The 8,076-nt window shown below is 50.9% G+C and overlaps 2 pseudogenes; both read right to left on the bottom strand.

The window, feature by feature from the left end:
- Positions 1-2,706: 2,706 nt before the first annotated feature.
- Positions 2,707-3,491, bottom strand: LOC136534737 (uncharacterized; annotated as a pseudogene).
- Positions 3,492-5,155: 1,664 nt separating this feature from the next.
- Positions 5,156-7,700, bottom strand: LOC136534735 (ABC transporter B family member 9-like; annotated as a pseudogene).
- Positions 7,701-8,076: the final 376 nt, after the last annotated feature.

The raw sequence follows: 8,076 nt of genomic DNA, 5'->3' as shown, positions 1-8,076 counted from the left end.
CCTTAGGGACTGTGTCGATGGAGGGCAGATCATCATCGAGTTCATTGAAACTGGTCGGCAACTCGCGAATGTCCTCACCAAGTCGCTCGGATGTCTTTGACTCACGGAGCTGAAGGAGATGATCGGTATGGAGGGGTACAAGGGATAGCAGTAGGATTAGGAGAAGAATTGTTAGATAATCTACTACTTCCTTGTGTGAACACACAGCAAGGGAAGGCGGCGTCAAAAAGGCTTCCTACTGTAGTACTGTAGCCGCTGTAGAGGCAGACGCCGAACTGCTCACCTACCGGACTGTAGCCACATGTAGGGACAGGCGCAGAAGTCAGTCCTGCCTTATTATCTAGTCACTATTGCAGCATGACAGCTGTACTAGGACTAGATGGATAGAGTTGTATATATAGTTTACCACTACAACTCAATAAAGAGAGTTCAGTTTTGCCATCGTCAATATAGGACTCCGGCCAACGCTGGTGCTTGTACTGTGTGTGTATGCTCTGTTCTCCCTCTTCTTCTACCTCGAGCCATAGTGTGTGTGGTCGGACAGCCTCGGTCGTGCTTAGCCATGGTCAACAAGACTGGTGAGTGGTCGACTCACCTGAGCCGGTGATCTAATGGGCTAATAGACTTGAGGTGGTGATTCGTGAATTGTTCTAGCCACTACAGATTAGCGAAAGCTCAGTCAATGCGCTCCATAGTCGGTCTCCTCCTCTCATTGCTCCAGGTGTACAACCTTCCATGGAGGAAGAGCTCATCAATCCCAATGTCATCCAACGCGCGACGGAAGTGTCTCATCAATCGTAGGTTGAGCCTGCTGTTGTTTTTGTCCGCCGCCTGGTAGATTTGGTTGAAATCTCCACAAATTAGGAGCGAACGTACACAGTCAGCGCTTATTGCCCGTATCTCATCCAGGAAATCCAGTTTCAGACCCTCGTCCATGGGCCCATACACCATGGCCAGCGACCAAGACGCCATGTCCGTGCCCACTGACTGCAACTGAATGGAGAGGGAGAAACGACGAGTGGCGTGCGAAGACACAGACCACATGCTTCGACACCACCCAACGATTATGCCACCCGAGGCACCAACAGCTGGCAAGCACAAGTAATCAAAGGTGGTTCCCATAGATCAGTGGCCATACGTGGCAGGAGTACATCAACCTTGAGGCTGTTCGGCTGGTCTGAAAAATAAGACAAAATACTGTTCCGACTGGATTGTTATGAGAGAAAAATACTGTTCTAACTGAAAGACACTGTTTCGACGTGAGTGGGCTGGCCAGCACCAGCCCAGCCAGCTAGCCAGCCGAACAGGCGGCTTAGTCTCAACGAGACAGACGACAGACACACGTTCTTGCTGCAAGAACTCGGGGACCACATCCCGATGCGCGCGTGAATTAAGTCCACGCACATTCAAAATGAAAACTTGTTGTCCTAACATTGATAACCTAGTAGGAGAGACGACGTAGAAACTAGTTTTCTAGGCAGGGCGAACGGGCCGGCGAGCCCGTTGCTTCCTGCCCGGGAAGAGCACCTCCATGGCTTCCCTGGTTGTTGACGAAAGTGATAGCGCGAAGGCCGTCTGGAACTCCTAGAACGAGGCTTCCTCAGTCAGCAACGTCTCCACCTCGACGCCGATGGGTTTCATCATCACTTTGCGCGCCTGTGCCTCCGGCTTCTGCGCCCTGCTCTTGCTCTGCGCAGCAAGCCGAGCACTTCTTTTTGGGATCAGGTCTAGGTCATCAGGATGGGCTGCCCGCGCCTTCTCCACCCACGTCACATGTGGGCGCTGCAGTGTCGAGAGGAGTGGCAGCGACAGATTCTTCTTGAAGATGTTGATGAATTCATCAGGAGCCATCGGTTGCGGCTCTGGGGTTCGGGACTCGATCTCCCCGGCGACAACGGGAGATGCCGCGTCGACCTGTTCACTGTCCGGCACATCGAGGAAGTCATGGGCCAGGGGGGACGTGGAGTCACGCATAGGTGAGCTACGGCCCGAGTTGTACTTGTCTGGCCCAGCGAGGCAAAGGTCCACCTCATGGGCCAGCCCATTGGAGAAGGGCACAACATCAGCTCCATAGTCCCACGCTCCAAACAGGAAGTCAGGCCCATCAGCCGGCCCATCAGTAACGAAGACACTGAGGCCAGATAGCAGCTCCATCTGCGAATCTAGGGCAGACCCCATGAATCCGCAGTGACGGGAGCACGACGAGCGCACGCCGCGCGGACAGAGGTCGACGGAGTGGGCATCCGCAGCGCAGTCGCGTCTGCTGACAGCTTTCTGGGGCGTGCACAGAAGCGCCTCGCCGAGCATTGGGTCCTCGACTGGCGACCTGACACGAGAGGGTGAGCAACGAGGCGAGAGGGTGGAGTCAACTTCGTCCACCATGCCCGCGTCGACACGCGTCAGAAGCGTGGTGGGTTTCGCGCTGACGCTCCTACCACCAGGCATGGCGCCGCGCGGCGCCTGGAAAGGGCAAATCACATCACCCACGACAACGGCCTGCCTCGACTGACACGCCCGAAAAACCGGCCCGGACCCAGGGCCAAGCCGCGGTTCATCGGCGCCGCCGAACCTGGTCGTCCGTGGCCGCGCACCGCCGCCGCCGGGGGCAAAACCCGGATGATAACCGTTGTAATTACTATCACCGTTGTCATCACTGTCGCCGGCGCCCATCCCCTCATCGGACGACGTTGGCGGGGTATGCCAATCCTAAAATTCGATGATCCGCAGGCGAACGAGATATCTGAGGGCGGGGACCTCATCATGAATGATCTCGTGAGGCCTGAGGTACAATGGCGAGCCGCCGTCATGCTCCTCCTCCGGCTCCGGCACCACCATAATCATCTCATCTGGGACCAGGTCGGGATGAGCACACCAGGCCGCCACAAAGAGCTCACGCTCATCATCCAGATCAGCCAGAGCGTTGGAGTTGGCAATGTCGACCTTGGCACTAGAGGAACCCAGGATAGCTTGTGCCGTCTCCGCTGATCTTGCATGGGAAGGGATACCCTTCATACCGACGAGGACACGGTAACGGAATCCACCTGCAGAACCCAAGATAAGGCGGCTCCACCTTCGCCACCGAAGCACGAAGGGAGCTCCCGTCGGCGACGATGTAGCAGCACCAGGTCAAGGTCCTCTTGGTTGCTGAAACGGACGATGAAATCATCCGGTCTTGTCCGCCGCACAGAGACCCGGTCATCCGTAATGCCGAAGTGGTCGCGGAGGTAGGCAAGCATCATCGCCGGAGAGATCACCGGCCGAGTGCCCACAACCAGGGCCAGCAGAGCAAGCGACAAAGCATCTTCCACCGCCTGGAGAGCCAGCGTCCGAGGCACCATGACGAGCTGCAGCAGCGGTGTCCTGGCCCGCATCCTAGGCGACGCCGGCGGTTCCTGCACCCGGCGCAAAAAGGGAGCGCGGAACGCCACGCTGGCGCTCCGGTGACTCAGGCAGTGGGTTGTTATCCCCACCCACCTCCTCGGCAGCCGCATTGTCGTTGTTCGTCGCGAAGCCCTGCTGCGACGGAGCGGATGACGTCCCGCCCTCAGGCTCATCGACCGCAGGCTCCGGGGACGGCGGTTCGCAGATCGGCGGGACGGAGGGCTCCCTCCCAGTGGATGCAGAGCGCGCGGACACGGTGTCCGCCGGCGATGCGCCACGGCTGGGGGAGGAACGACGACGCGGAGCGCCCCGACCAAGGCCGGAGGCCCGCGTAGGAGAGCGGCCACGCTTGCCCTCGGGGCGACAAGGCGCCGGCGGCAGGGGGCAGTCCCTCTCATGATGGCCCTCGCGCTCACAGTTGAAACATCTCGAGGGGAACGTACAGTCGATCCGAACATGATCAGTGGCGAGGCAATTAAAACATTTACCGACCAACGCGGCGGGCACAGAGCGTCGTGGAGCCGCGACGCGCCGCCATCGCCGACGGCTCCGGACCTGGCGGAACCCGTCGGCGTCCGGCTCGACCGACATGCGCACAGGGTGCACAACGACAGAGGCGAGCCTTCTCGACGGTGACGGGAACCGTGCAACATCGCGCCGAGCATCAGCCATGAAACTCCCGCGCCGAGCTGGACGCCGGCGGCGACGACGCTTCCACCACCACCACCCCCCCCCCCCCCCCCCCCGCCCCCCCCCCCCCCCCCCCGTCGTCATCTTCCTCGAATGAAGGCTCCGAATTTGTCGACACACCCGCCCCCACCATGGTTCAAACACCAGGTGACGGGTCTCAAATTTACCCAGATCCGTCACCCGCGTGGGTAACGGATACCTATCGGTGACCTATCCCCATTTAACAATAACACAAGATCATAATTCACAAAGCTAACATCGTCACAAATTCAGAATGATTATGCAAGTATGCAAGCAAGCGTTACAACTTACAACTTACATGTAACATGTCCTCGACCACAGCTAATGATCAACTAAGAGTTCATGACACAATAATTAACTAAGAGTTCATGACACAATAATTAACTAGGGGTTAATGACACTAAATTTCAACAGATCAGTGCATCATCCGTAAATCAATAAAACAATGACATAGCAGCTCAATAATTCAAACAAACAAACAGCTCAAGACATAAAGTTTTGTACAAATGCTAAAAGACATAGCAGCTAAATAATTCAAGTAAACAGGAAATAGAAGTAAAAATAGGGGTTAGCGTGCATCGAATCAAACCCCTTGGATCTCAACAACCGAAGCGCAGAGGAGGAAGGAGTTGTAGGTGCTCCTTCAATGGCGAGACAGCTCCGTTTCTTGATGGCGCGTGATACTTGCACAGTACGGTTGCGGCTCAAGCCAAGGGCGACCGGTGCTTTAGCCTTAGCAGTAGCACTAACTTTTGCGACAGCAGCAGCAGTGGCGTCCTTTCGCAAGGTGGTCAGGACTGGTTAGTTCAACTTTAATCGACGAGGTATACTAATAACTAATTTCAAAACAGTTAGTGCAACGTTGCATACTTGCATACAAATTAACCAACAGTTAGCATAGTAACTCAATAAGGCACATACAATCTTTTATACAAATACAACCTAATAGGGTTTTTACCAACAGTTAGCGTACTGAAGTGAATGATAATTAAAAAAAAAATGTTAACTTCTCGAATTCTTCTTCAAATCCCAATGACTTCATACTACCCCCAAACTACAGAAACAATAAGGAGAGCTAAGGAAGATGTATAAGTATGTATAATGCCTAATAATCAGAACAAATTCTTAACCTAGGTACTATGATGAGGCTGAACGAAGTTCAACTAGAGACGCATAGAATCCATCTTTGATATTCATCAGTGCCGCATGTCTTCCTTTCTCCACTATCACACCATCCTTGAGAACTGCGATAATATCAGCACTTTTGATCGTCGAGAGGCGGTGTGCCACAATAACTGTTGTCCTGCCAACCATCACATTATCCAAGGCATCCTGCACTATGCGCTCAGACTCAGCATCCAAGGCACTCGTTGCCTCGTCAAGAAGTAGAATCCTAGGATCTTTTAGTATGGCCCTTGCTATGCCTACCCGCTGCTTCTGGCCACCAGATAGCTGAACCCCCCTCTCTCCAACAGTGGTGTCATACCCCTGGGGAAGGCTTGTTACGAACTCATGTGCATTGGCTGCCTTTGCGACCTTGATGAGCTCCTCAGTGACCTCCCCATGTTTCCCATAAGCTATGTTGGCACGGATTGTGTCATTGAAGAGAATAGGCTCTTGGCCCACCAGACCCATTTGGTCCCTTAACCAAGTGACTTTTAGGCTTTTGATCTCTACTCCATCCAATGAGATAGTACCAGAGTCGGGGTTGTAGAATCGTTACAACAAAGAGATTACCGTTGACTTGCCATTGCCACTCTCTCCCACAAGTGCAACAGTCTGTATAAAGCAATAAGTCGGATTAAGTTGTGGATTATATTACTATAGAAGATAGGACATTGCAGAGGGATAGTAGGCTAACCTTGCCAGAGGGAATGTGCAAGGTAAAATCGCTAAATATTTGAATATCTGGGCGGCTTGGATACTTGAAGCTGACATGTCGGAAATCGATGTCGCCCTTGACCTCATGTAGTGTCGAACCTTCGTCATTGCTTGAGTCGATTTTGGACTTTCTGTCCAATAATGCGAATATGGAGACGGCTGAATCCTTTTCCTGTGTAGAATCAGAAGCCAATGCACTTGTTTGAGATACTCCAATTGTTGCTAACATCAGTGCAAAAAATACCTGCCATACATTACTTAATGCATCAAACTCAAATATCCAATAGGAAGAAGTGGAATGCTGAAGGGAAGCAATGCATTTTCCTAACCTTGAAAACATCTCCAAAAAGTAGATTTGTTATGACGAACAAATTGTGCTCCAACGTAGAAACAAAATCCTGTTCTGACTCCTTGTTCTGACTCCCTGTTCTGACTCCTCAAAGAAACAAAGAAAAAAGAGTGACGACAATTTACGAACAAATTGTGCTCCAACGTAGAAAACATCAAGAATGAGAAACCAAAACCAAGGCCTCCAACCATTCCTGTTCTGACTCCTTGTTTCTTTGAGGCTTCACATTCATCTTCATAAATTGTCGTCACTCTTTTTTCAGCACAAAAAGAAGCTACAGTCCTGATACTGCTGACTGCATCGGTGGCCACTTGACTTGCGTCCTCATACAGTATCTGCAGAATAGTGATCCATTGTCGCTTAGCAAATTTGGGAGAAAACAAATATCTATAGTGAATCCTGCTTTAAATCATTTTTTTTGTAATTCGTATGTCATAAATTTTGTAAGATAGTAGGAGCTTGTTTGCTTGAAAATATATGCATAAATTTTAGTTTCAGTAGTTGATAGATTACCTTGGCATCTTGACTGAAAACGTTCAAGAACTTCACTTGTGCATAACCTTGAACACCCGATAGTGGCATCACACAAAGGATGATCAATGTGAGCTTCCAATCTGCCACAAAAGCAATGACAAATCCTGCAATTAGTGTCGAGGTGACCTGAACTGCCAAGGCCAAGTTATCACCCACTAAACGTCGGACATTCAAAGCATCAACTGACAACCTTGCGCCAAGTGCTCCACTGTAAGATATAAGCATACCGTTAGTACCTCAAATATGGAATCCTGTAAGTAGAAATAAAGAGAACAAAACATTGATCAAAGGGATGGTAACCAACCTGGAATTTTTGGATCATCAAACCAAGCAACTTCTTGGTGCACAATGCTCCGAAACGACAAGGCACGGATACGCTCGATAAGCTTCACCCCGGCTACCCCAAATAAGAAATACTCCACTGGTATTGATAGTATTGATACAATACCCAGCACAACACACATCAAACCCCAAAAGCTTGCATCTTTTTTAGGGCATGTTTGGAACGTGGGAATTTCACAGGAATCGCACAGGAATTTCACAGGAATCAGTTCAATTTCACAAGAAAAACGCAGGAATGGGAAAAAAATCCCGCATTCCAATGGTGTGGCGGCTCATAGAATGTTTTGATGGCATTGGAGATAATTAGACCAAACATTGGGAAAAGCACTCCATGGACTCCAGCAGCTAGCGATCCTTACAAAAGAATAGGTACCTCTGGCTTGTTAAGACTAGCTAGCCGTCCCATTGGAGCTTTCTTTGGGGCCTCACCATTATGAGCCTTCTCTTTCTCATCCTCCAAATTTGCATCATTGCCTTCGAGCAATTCAACTGAACCAGGCATGCCAAAGGGGAGGGTCAAAGAATGCCGACTACTGTTTCCCGTCGAACCTCTGCTTATTGATCGCTTCAGTGAGAGGCTTCTACTTTTAGACCTTGAATCAGACATGTGATGATCTAATTTCTCTTCTTCTTTGCTTTCTTGGAGACGGATAAGTTGAGAATAAGCACCATCACGTACTTTTAGTCCTCTGAAAGACTGTGCCGGCACATCTCGAGATTGATAAAGTCACCACAGGCGTCTCGCTGTCGAGGGGAACATCGCCTACCAGGCTACCACTCAAAGCACAACGCCGTTAAATCCTAGAATAAATCCAGAAAAATACGAACAACGCCGTTAAATCTTATCCAGGAAAATGCGAACACACGTACCAAGTCGA

Source organism: Miscanthus floridulus, unplaced genomic scaffold, assembly GCF_019320115.1.
Source record: "Miscanthus floridulus cultivar M001 unplaced genomic scaffold, ASM1932011v1 os_2222_1_2, whole genome shotgun sequence".
In the NCBI taxonomy this organism is placed as follows: Eukaryota; Viridiplantae; Streptophyta; class Magnoliopsida; order Poales; family Poaceae; genus Miscanthus; species Miscanthus floridulus.
The sequence above is the reverse complement of the archived record's forward strand: the minus strand, read 5'-3'. Positions and strand labels throughout refer to the sequence as shown.